Source organism: Eptesicus fuscus, chromosome 6, assembly GCF_027574615.1.
Source record: "Eptesicus fuscus isolate TK198812 chromosome 6, DD_ASM_mEF_20220401, whole genome shotgun sequence".
NCBI classification, from domain to species: domain Eukaryota; kingdom Metazoa; phylum Chordata; class Mammalia; order Chiroptera; family Vespertilionidae; genus Eptesicus; species Eptesicus fuscus.
Genome location: NC_072478.1, coordinates 20924547 through 20936939, shown reverse-complemented (window position 1 = coordinate 20936939; position 12393 = coordinate 20924547).

The window sequence follows — 12393 nt, the reverse complement described above, 5'->3', positions numbered from 1 at the left end:
GTCGGGAACGGAGCCCCAAACTCCTAAGAGCTCCTCATCTGTGAAATGGGATTTACCCACCCATCCCTCGGGTGTTGGTAAAATGAGATAGTGCGGGCCAAATGCTGAGAGCACGTAAGCGCTCCGTAAATGTTACCTGCTGTCATTTTTATTATTGCCGTTTTTATGAAAAGGGGTTTGAATCCCAGCTCCATCACTGCCTCTCTCTGGGCCGGGTGGATCCTGTGGCTGCTGAGCCAGTTTTCCGCGCTGTAAAATGGGGACCAGCCTCTCCTTCGAGGCTGCTGTATGCCGTTGGCGCTCCATAAATGCACACTTGTGCCCAAGCGGAGGCGGAGGGTGGAGGCTTCTGCAGAACTTCTCCAAGGTCTCCCAGAGCCTCTGGAGAGTGCAGCTTGGCTCACGGCCCACCCGCATTCTCTTCACAACCTGGTGACCCGGCCAAGCGGCGGTCCCCGGGGCGCGAGGCGGGGAGCGCTCCCTGGCGGCGGTGCCTGCACAGTGGCGCCCTCCCGGGATCCTGCCGAGTTGTGGGTACCGCGGTGACGCGCGGCTGTGCGTGGTTTGCGTCGTCCCAGAGACCAGGGCGCGATGTTGTCTCTTTTTCCTGTGCGAAACCCTTTGGGAAAGAAAGAGGAGGAGGAGAAATGATACCAATCTGCCCATTTCTTTCCCTTCCCAAGGTCCCCACCAGGTCTAGTCTCTTTCCATCTTCCCTCCCCGCCCAGAGCTGGCTCCTTTCAATTCTTTCCGCTCCGCCTACCACCTCATAGTCTGTTTTCCCCTTAACAGACCCAGGATGTCTCCGAACAACTGTGTCAGTTCACGTCCCTCTTCTGCTTAGATCCCGTTACTGCTCCCACCTTTCCGGAGTGAAAGCCCAAGTCCTAACCGCGGCCCACAAGGCCCTGGATACCCTGCCCCCCTCACCTTCTTCTCTCCTCTCCTCCCACCTTCCACTGTTCACTCCCTCCAGCCACACTGGCTTCCTGGCTGTTTTTCGGATATTTATGGATTCCATGAAAGAACCCTTTGAGCTAGTTCTTTTGCCCCAGATTTACAGACGAGGAAACAGACTCAGAACGAAGCCCCTCACCCAAATTATGTTTAGGGTCCTTGTCCTCGGGGACAGGGTATCTTCCTGCGGTCCTCGGGCCACCCATTTTGCAGATGGGGAGGATGTGGCAGAGGAAGGCTCTGAGCCAGCCCAGGGACTGGGCCACCCTTGACTAGGGATGGGCCTTGTGTTGCCTACCAGGTTTTAGGCTCTCTCCCCGGATGGAGCTGGGGAAACCTGCCAGATTCTCACTTCACCCTTCCGGCATTCCTTTACTCAGTGATGATTTATGGATGCCAACCTGATGGCTCTAGAAACAGTCAGACTCCAGGCTTGAAACTCAGAGACCAAGGATTTATTGTACAGTTTCAACCAAATGTGATAACTGCAGCTGCTCTGGCCCCTCTCCATTCTGCTCTGGGACCTTGGAAACCACCCCCACCTCTGCCTCCTGGAAAACCTGTTCCAATCTCTCCCTCTCCGGAGCTCATAGGGAAAACTTCCCACCCCTCACCTGGTCTACAAGGTGGTTCTATCAGACCTCTAACCACCTGTCCAGCCACATCCTCTTTCAGAGCCCTCCTCCCCACCCAGCAACACTGACCTCTCTCTGTTCCTCAAATATTATTTTTTAAAATTGTTATTTATTTATTTTTATATTTTTTGTTGATTTTTTACAGAGAGGAAGGGAGAGGGATAGAGAGTTAGAAACATCGATGAGAGAGAAATATCCATCAGCTGCCTCCTGCACGCCCCCTACTGGGGATGTGCCTGCAACCAAGGTACATGCCCTTGACCGGAATCGAACCTGGGACCCCTCAGTCCTCAGGCCAACATTCTATCCACTGAGCCAAACCTGTTAGGGCTCCTCAAATGTTCTACCTGACTTCCAACCTCAGGGCCTTTGCACTGGTTGTTCCCTGGCCTGAAGTGCCCTTCTATCATGTCCTCAAGGCTGGCCTCTTCTGACTATTTAGGTCTCTGTTTAAATGTCACTTCCCCTGAGAGGCCTTCCCAGATTACCTCCATGCCCTGTCATATCTGGCCCATGGGCCTGCTTTATTTACTTTCAATGTCACTCTTCTGAAATTGCCCAGTATCTGTCCTGAGCTCACTTAATCTTTGTGGAGTGAACGAGTGGATGCAGTGTGAAAACAAAGGTATTCCAGCCCTAGCTGGTTTGGCTCAGTGGGTTAAGCGTCGGCCTGCAAATTGAAAGGTCCCAGGTTCGATTCCAGTCAAGAGCACATGACCGGGTTGTGGGCTCAGTCCCCAGTGGGGGACTTGCAGGAGGCAGCCGATCCATGACTCTCTCATCATGGATGTTTCTATCTCTCCCTCTTTCTTCCTCTCTGAAATCAATACATATATATATATATATATATATATATATATATATATATATATATTTTTTTTTTTTAAAGAAAGGTATTCCAGGCCTGTGGAGGCTGTGAGGAAGCAGTCACTCCACTGTGGAGAAGGCAGAAAGCATGGCACTGAAGTTGAGTTGTGAAGGACAAATTAGGAATGTGCAAAGTAGATAAAAAGGAAAAGGGTATCTGGTGGAAGGAATAGCAGGAGCAAAGGCCTAAAGGTGGGTGAGGAAGAACCTGGCATGCCCTGATTGCTCTACCTCCCCTGCCCCTCACTCATTCTACTGTGGCCTCATGGTCTCTTCACTGCTCCTTGAGCATCAAGGCCTTTGCACTACCTGTCCCCTCTGCTTGCAATGCTTCTTCTCATCTTGGCATTCTCTCTTTCTCACTTCATTTCCATCTTTGCTCACTTTCGCGGAGAAATCTTCCCTGACTACATCTCCACCTGAAACAAGCCCCATCCCCTCCCTACCAAAGTCTATCCATCGCGTAGCTTGATGTTTCTTTCTTGCAAATTTAAATAAATTCGACTCTACTATTTTCTTTCTTGTCTGTCTTGACCAGGAAGATGTCAGTTCCCCAAGACAGGAATTGTTGTCTGTCTTGTTCATTGCTGAGCCCCTGGTTCCTAGAGCAGGGGTTTAGCGCAGATAAGCTCAATAAGTAGCTGCTGGATGTACAGATGGATGAACAAGCATGGCATCATAGGGGGCATGGCCAGGGTTTGTAGTGCTGATGAAACCGGAGTGGGGGGCAAGCTCCAGATGTTGCAGATGGTGGGGTGGAGTTCAGACTTGACCCCGAGAACTGTGGGAGCCAGATAGATTCTTGGCAGGGCAGGAACTGAATGAAAATTGTTTCTCTGAAGATAAGGAAGGCTCTTTGCTAACCAAGTCTCCACCAGTAGGGTCCAGACAAAGAAATGGGAATGGATTTATCTAGCAGCAGAAGAACTAAATGTATCAACAAGGCTAAGTTCAAAAACAACTCCTTGAGAGGGGATAAAAAATCAAATAGGAAAATAAATTATACCGTTTGATACTGTTGATATCCATCACTAAGAAAATCAGAAAGTGAAGCTATACATCAAGTTGTGGATAAGTAGGGATTAGTATGCTTGTAGTGTGCCTTGCATCCTGACGGAGGAGGGTCAGGCTACCTGGGTTCAAATTCTGGAACCGTCACACACCAATAGCGAGACCCAGAACAAGTTCCTTCACTGCTCTGTGCCTCAATGTCTTCATCTGTAAAAGGGGATGATAATAGCAGAGCCTACCTCATAGGGTCGCTGGGAAGCTTAATTGAATTGATTCTTGTTAAGCACAGAAGAGGGGTGTGGTCATTGCTCAGTCTCATTATTTTTACTGAGGATGTTTCTGCAATGGGGGGAGGGGGATGGAGGTGGGGAGGTGAACATAAGTACTACCACTTTAACTATAATGTGTTATGCCTTTTATTTTTAATACGAGAGGCCCGACGCACGAAACTCGTGCAAGAGGCTCAGCCCTCACAGCCCCACAGCCTTGCCCACTGGTGTTCCGGAAGGTCGTTCCCCCGTCAGGCCTATTTAGCATATTAGCTCTTTATTATATAGGATTGTTTTGATTGAGGTACAATTTATATATGGTTAAGTACACAGATCTTTTGGTGCACGACTGTGAATTCTTATATATGTGTACACCCCGTGGCCACTCCCCAGTCCACTCCCCTGATGCATAAGTTTACATGTGTCCTTTCTCAAGCAACCTGGTCCTACAGATTCTATCATCATAGATGAACTTTGCCTCTTCTTAAACTTCATACTGCATGGAATCATGTTATGATTTTTGTAATGTCTGGATTTTTTTAGTCTGGATTCTTTCAACACCCTTTGTTTTGTTTCTATTGAAATAAAATCTACATGCCATATAATTCACTCTTATTAAGTGTGCAATCTAGTGATTTTTAGTTGTTATGCAAAGTGCTGAGGTCCCAGAAAACCTTGATGTATTTGTTCTTGGATTCCCCCAAAAAATCACACAGAGGACTGGCTGTGAAAGACATGGGTTTATTAGGATTTACATGTGCACCAGTGGCTACTGACTGGTGAAGTTGAACCGCTAAGTCCCATCCAGCCTGTGGAAGGGCCATATGGGGGGGGAGGGGAGGAGCGTGGATGGCCTCGGGTGTTTTCCCAGCACAAGGTTTTATAGAGTACAGAAAACGGAGAAAAACAGGGCATGCAGGGGGAGGGGCATGTGTTTTCCAGCAAGCTGTGTGAGATCAGAACTGTAGGCTGTTTCTTACTTTATTATTATTTTTTGCTGCTAGCTGTTTTGACTGAGGAGTTGGCTAGGCTCCCAAGGTCTCACAGTCCACTTACTGATGGCCTTCGCTATATTTTCCACAGGGTATAGCATGGGAAGGGGCCCATGTCCCACATATATTAGCATATTCACAACGAACATGTTTTTGACATTCATCCATAATATCATGTGTCTCAATCGCTCATTCTTTTTTATTTGTAGTGGTATTCCATGGTGTAGGTCAGGGTTGGGGAACGTCTGGCCCAATGACCATATAAGGCCTGAGAAATCATTTGGTCTGGCCCTGACAAGGCATTAGGGATGAGTTAATTAAATAGTTGACCAAATATAGCAAGCTAATTTTTTTTTAATTTTTTTTTATTGATTTCAGAAAGGAAGGGAGAGAGAGATAGAAATATCAATGATGAGAGAGAATCATTGATTGGCTGCCTCCTGCATGCCCCACACTGGGGATCAAGCCCACAACCTGGGCATGTGCCAGGTCAATCAAACCATGACCTCCTGGTTCATAGGTCGATGCTTAACCACTGAGCACACTGGCCAGGCGGGCAGGCTAATTTTTAAGTTGAGAATTTCGTATGGCCCGAGAATGATGTTATAAATATCCAAATGGCCCTTAGTAGAAAAAAGGTTCCCCACCCTGGTGTAGATGGATCACAGTTTCTCCATTCACTTGTTGGTGGACATTTGGGTTTTGTGCAGTTTGGGGCTATTATGCATAAACAATGTTCATTGCTTATTATCTTTCTGTGGGCAAAAAAATATTTCATGTACAGTTAGATCTCTACCCTAAGAGGATTACTAAATCATGAGGTAGGTGCCTGTTTAACCCAATGGGTCTCATCTGGAGTGATTTTTGTCTCCTCCCCAGGGAGAACATTAGCAATGTCAGGAGATAGGAGAGATTTTGGGTTGTAACCACTGGAGGTGGTGTGGTTGCTACGCATCTACTGGTCATGACCAGGAATGCTGCAGAACACCCTACAGTGGGACCGCCCCCCCCCCCCCCCCCAAATGATCTGGCCCACATAGCAGGAGTGCTGAGGCTGAGAAATCTGGTCAACCTTCTTACAAACTACCAACTCATTTCCAAAGTGACTCTTGTTTTACATGCCCACCAGAGCCTCTCCAGCCCCTGGCACTGTCAGTCCTTTTAGCCATTTGGGCGGGTGTGTTTTAAATCTTTTATATCTTAAAATAATTCTGATCAAGCCAATATGAAAATGTTCATGTTTGTTAATCTTGGGTGGTTGGGTGGTGGGTGTACTTTGGAGGCTCTGATCTTTTCCTTTTCTGGTTATAAAGTTGTGTGTGTTTTTTTGGGGTGGGTGGGGTGGCATTTGTTTGTTTTTTTTTTTTTAAAATATACTTCATTGATTTTTTACAGAGAGGAAGGGAGAGGGATAGAAAGCCAGAAACACCGATGAGAGAGAAACATCGACCAGCCGCCCCCTGCACACCCCCGACTAGGGATGTGCCCGCAGCCAATGTACATGCCCCTGACCGGAATCGAACCCGGGACCCTCCAGTCCGCAGGCCAACACTCTATCCACTGAGCCAAACCGGTCTTGGCTGTTTGTTTTTTAATAGTAGAAGCTCCCCTGTTTGCATGGATGGGTGTGCTGGAGTGTTTTCCCAGACTTCTCAACAGGACTCAGCTGGCTTCAGCAGCCTCCGTCACAACTCATCTCAGATCTAATTACTCCCAAGCTCGCCTCCCACCTGCTTTCCTGGGGCACCTCCTCTTTCCCCCAAGAATGGTTTTCTCCAGGGTTTGGTCTCTCTCTCTCTCTCTCTCTCTCTTTCTTCAGAGGATGCTGGCCAAGTCTAATGGAGGGAGATGGCCTAGGCTTGGATCCCTGGTAGCTGTGGGACCTTGGCCTGGAATTAACCCTCTCTGGACCTCAGGTCACCCACCTGACAATGAATATGCTGAGTTGCACACCTATTTGTGGGGTTCAGATTCAATCTGTGTATATATAGGGTGTCCCCCAAAAATGAATACACACATTTTGAATAATTATAAAGTCAATGTTTATTAAAATACTTTTCATTTTCAAAATTGAGCTATCAGCTGTTAAAGTGTGTGTACATTTTTTGGGGACACCTGTATTTTGATTTCTCTGGACAAGGCTGAGCACTGGGGCAGGGTCTAGGGCAGGCGTCCTCAAACTACAGCCCGCGGGCCACATGCGGGTGTTTTTGCCGTTTTGTTTTTTTACTTCAAAATAAGATATGTGCAGTGTGCATAGGAATTTGTTCATAGTTTTTTTTAAACTATAGTCCGGCCCTCCAACGGTCTGAGGGACAGTGAACTGGCCCCCTGTTTAAAAAGTTTGAGGACCCCTGGTCTAGGGTGAGGAGAGTGAGGCAATTATGTACAAAATTTAAGGGGATGCCAGAAAACTCAAGATACATAATGTTTTAATGCAACAATTTAAAAAGTAATGCAAAAAGTTCAAATAAAGACAGCATCAGTAATCTTCATCTTTTTTTTCTGCCTAGTTTCATGCAGCACTGTTACTGATGTCAGTCTACTTAAATTTTTAAATATATATATATTTTTTAAACATTTAAAATTTTAAATATATTTTTATTGATTTCAGAGAGGAAGGGAGAGGGAGAGAGAAATAGAAAGATCAATGATGAGAGAGAATCATTGATTGGTTGTCTCCTGTACGCCCCACACTGGGGATCGAGGCTGCAACCTGGGCATGTGCCCTGACCAGGAATGGAACCGTGACCTCCTGGTTCAGTGGTCGGCAAACTGCGGCTCGCGAGCCACATGCGGCTCTTTGGTCCCTTGAGTGTGGCTCTTCCACAAAATACCACATGCGGGCGCGCACGTACAGTGCGATTGAAACTTCGTGGCCCATGCGCAGAAGTCGGTTTTCGGCTCTCAAAAGAAATTTCAATCGTTGTACAGTTGATATTTGGCTCTGTTGACTAGAGTTTGCCGACCACTGTCCTGGTTCATAGTTTGACGCTCAACCACTGAGCCACGCTGGCCAGGCATGTCTACTTAAATTTTTTTAAATCTTTTTAAAATATATTTTATTGATTTTTTACAGAGAGGAAGGGAGAAGGATAGAGAGTTAGAAACATCCATGAGAGAGAAACATCAATCAGCTGCCTCTTGCACGCCCCCTACTGGGGATGTGCCTGCAACCAAGGTACATGCCCTTGACCAGAATCGAACCTGGGACCCTTCAGTCCGCAGGCTGACGCTCTATCCATGAGCCAAACCAGTTAGGGCAAATTTTTAAAAATATATGTTTTTATTGATTTTATTTATCTTAAATCCTTACCTGAGGATATTTCTCCATTGATTTTTAGAGAGAGAAAGACAGAGAAATATTGATGTGAGAGAAACACATCAATTGGTTGCCTCCTACATGGCCCTTCTGTCCTCAGGCCAATGTTCTATCCACTGAGCCAAACTGGCTAGGGCTGTTTTTATTTATTTTAGAGCGGAAGGGAGAGGGAGAGAGAAACATCCCCAGGGCAAAATAAAAATGGTTTCAAATCTATGAAAAACAAAATATCAAAATTTTAAGCCCTGGCTGGTGTGGCTCAATTGATTGGAGGGATGTCCCCTGCACCTAAAGGATTATCCTGCCACATATTACAACCTTAAAATAAATTATTTATATGCAGACCAAAAATAAAATTAAAAAATGAGCCCTAGCTGGTTTGGCTCAGTGGATAGAGTGTCGGCCTGCAGACTGAAGGGTCCTGGGTTCGATTCCGGTCAAGAGCACATGCTCGGGTTGTGGGCTCAATCCCCAGTAGGGGGTGTGCAAGAGGCAGCCAATCAATGATTCTCTCTCATCATTGATGTTTCTCTCTCTCTCTCTCTCTCTCCCTTTCTGAAATCAATAAAAAAAAAAAAAAAAAAAAAAGAGAGATTCTATGGAAAGTAACCTCACAGGGTGATCTGATCATAAAATCCTAAGTGGGCAGGTCATGGTGTGTAGACATGCCCCAGGCCCATAACTTCTTTAGTAAAAGCTTTTCCGTACACAAGCCTGTCCACAGTTTCTGTGCATGTAGGTTAACGCACCTTTGAAAATGCCCTCTTTCGGATCCCTCCTTCTAATACCTAACCACCCTTTCAGACCCGACCTTCTAAGCATGAGAGCAGCCCTAGCTGGTTTGGCTCAGTGGATAGAGTGTTGGCCTGTGGATTGAAGGGTCCCGGGTTCCATTCCAGTCGAGGGCACATGCCAGGTTGCAGGCTTGATCCCCAGTAGTGGGGCGTGCAGGAGGCAGCCTATCAATGACTCTCATCGTTGATGTTTCTAGCTCTCCCTTCCTTTCTGAAATCAATAAAAATATATAAATAATAATAATGTAAAATTGTGGTTTTTTTTAAAAGCATGAGGGCACATAATCTAAATTATCCTGTAATCCAATCCCCTCATTGATTTCTCCCATCTCCAGGTAATCTTCCTTAGTTCCCTCCTTAATTCCATAAAATAAGCTGCAAAACTGTTATCTCTGGAACATTTGAGATCTTGCTCTCCTGAATATCTTGTCAGTTTGACTTAAATTATAAAAATTCTCTACAGGTGCCCGGCTGGCATGGCTCAGTGGTTGAGCATAATTTATGAACCAGGAGGTAATGGTCCGATTCCTGGTCAGGGCACATGCCCAGATTACTGGCTCTATCTCCAGTGGGGGGCATACAGGAGGCAGCTAATGGATGATTCTCTCTCATCGTTGATGTTTCTCTCTCTCTCTCTCCCTCTCCCTTCCTCTCTGAAATCAAATATAACACACACACACACACACACACATATATATAATCTTCAGATTTGGACATTTCTTACATTGACACACAACATATAGAATGAAGTCCTGACTTTTTTCGTTGTTATAAAAGCTTGGACAGCTTAGAATTAATTCCCCCACTTCTGTTCTTGCCTCCTTCAACCCATTTGCCACTCTCCTGCCAGAGTGTCTTATACAAACAGAAATCTGATCATGTCACTCCCCCGCTTAGAGCCCTACAGAGGATACAGAAGAACAGCCAGATGATTCCGCACTGTCTTGGGATGAAGGCTCCGAGGACAATGGAATTGCCACCCCGGCCATTCCCCACTGCTTCCTCGCCCAAATATTACTTATCTCGATGACTGAAGTGTTTTTTGTTTTGTTTTGGGTGGCCCCTTAAATTTTGCATGCCTCACCCTCATTTTGGCCCTGCTGGGCACATAGCAGGTGCCCATAGCTCTGGAAGTGCTATGGTGTGATTATTACATACAATATCTACTTACAGTATGAAACGCCTCCCTCTGGATTGACTGATTTCTCTTCATTGGGCTTTTTAGCTGAAACTATACCTCCTGGTACTTCAGCTTTATATTCGTTGTCTAGAACAGACTCCAAGATAGCCTCGACCCGTGGTCGGCAAACCCAGTCAACAGAGCCAAATATCAACAGTACAACGATTGACATTTCTTCTGAGAGCCAAATTTTTTAAACTTAAACTTCTTCTAATGCCACTTCTTCAAAATAGACTCGCCCAGGCCGTGGTGTTTTCTGGAAGAGCCAGACTCAAGGGGCCAAAGAGCCGCATGTGGCTGGCGAGCCGCAGTTTGCCGACCACGGGCCTAGACTAAATGAAATGGAAATACTAGGACCTCCTTGGAAACGGTGGTGGAAAGGTTAACTGTGTCAGGGGCTTAGGGAGACTGGAATGCTGGAGCAGCCATATCTTTTTGACCAGCATTCCCCCCTCAAATCCCCAAATCAAAACATAACTGAGAAAAGGCTGACGCTACCAGGTGTGGGCCAGGACTGAGAGTCACTGGAACTCTCACAGGGCGCTGGTGGGAGTGTGAAGTGGAACTACCACTTAGGGAAACTCAGGATCCACCTGAAACTGATACAAAGTAACATTAAATGTAAACTGTAAAACAAGCTAACACACAAAACACCTCAGCCTCTACCATTGCTACACACACGACCTAGGGCCCACCAATCCATTTCCAGGTATGCCATGGATAAGTGAACTTACATTCATAAAAAATACCTGTCTACACTTTATTCATAATGACCAAAGACTGGAAACAACCAAATGTCCATCATGTTCCACTTATGTGAAATTCAAGAACAGATAAAACTATAGTGACAGAAATCCACATGGTGGGTGCCTGGTGGGGCGAGGAGGCTGGTAGGGTGGGTGGTAAGGGGTGTGGCTGACTTAAGAGAGACACAAGGGAACTTGTTGGAAATATTCCGTATCTTCGCTGGGCAGTAGTTACTTGGGTGGCCATCTGTTCCATTTACTATAAACTTTACCTTTCAGCAGAGTACTAGGAGAAAACATCTAAATTTTGGTTTTGTGGCCTGAAACTGCACTAGCACCGTGTCTGACTCAGGACATGACTCTCGGCAAACAGGGATTTCTGCTGTGACCATTTCTCTCACTCCAGGGCCTTGAAGGACCCCTCCCCCACGGCAGGTGCAAACCATTCTCTCCACCCTGGAGTCATCCCAGCTCCCAGAGTCCCTCAGAGCCAACCCCCAGGAGGACCAGGCGGTCACGATGAATGCCAGTGAATGTCAATGAATCCCTAAATTCCGTGCCCAGCTTAGAGGCAACATTTCTTTAAAAAAATTTTTTTTAAATCGATTTCAGAGAGTAAGGGAGAGGGACAGATATAGAAACATCAGTGATGAGAGAGAATCATCTCTGGGCTGCCTCCTGCACACTCCACACTGGGCATGTGCCCTGACCGGGAATCCAGTCGTGACCTCCTGGTTCATAGGTTGACGCTCAACCACTGAGCCACGCTGGCTGGGCAAGGCCACATTTCTTTTCTTTCTTTCTTCTTCTTCTTCTTTTTAAAAAAAATATATTTTATTGATTTTTTTGCAGAGAGGAAGGGAGAGTGATAGTTAGAAACGTCAACCAGCTGCCTCCTACACACCCCCTACTGGGGATGTGCCCGCAACCAAGGTACATGCCCTTGACCGGAATCGAACCTGGGACCTTTCAGTCCGCAGGCCGACGCTCTATCCACTGAGCCAAACCGGTTTCGGCTCTTTCTTCTTTTAAAATGTATTTTTATTGATTTAAGAGAGGAAGGGAGAGAGGAGAGAGAGAGAGAGAGCGAGAGCGAGAGAGAATATAGCACTGATTGGCTGCCCAGGCATGTGTCCTGACCTGAATTGAACCATGACTTCCTAGGTTAGGATCAACCATTGAGCCCTGGGAGGCCACATTTCTTAAAAGTAACACACTCACGCCCTGGCTGGTTTTGCTCAGTGGATAGGGCTTCGGCAACCGATCCATGATTCTCTCCCATCATTGAAGTTTCTATTTCTCCCTCTCCCTTCCCCTCTGAAATAATAAAAAAAAAAAAGCGACACACCCAGTATAAGTCAATCATTCGGGCTTCAGTCGCCAGCACCAAATATGGCGGAGGCCCCCTCAGGCCAAACCCCGATCACGCGACAGGAGGCAGGCAGACACCGGCCCAACCCACTCGGGCGCCTATTTTTAGATTGACCAATGAACCTGAGGCAAGAGGCACGCCCTCTTTCCTCTCTTCACCAATAGCCTCCAGACAGCTTCCTCAGAGCCCAATCACCGCTTCCGCCTCTCTTGATTGAAAAGCCAACGGCCCAGTGAGCAGACCCTCAG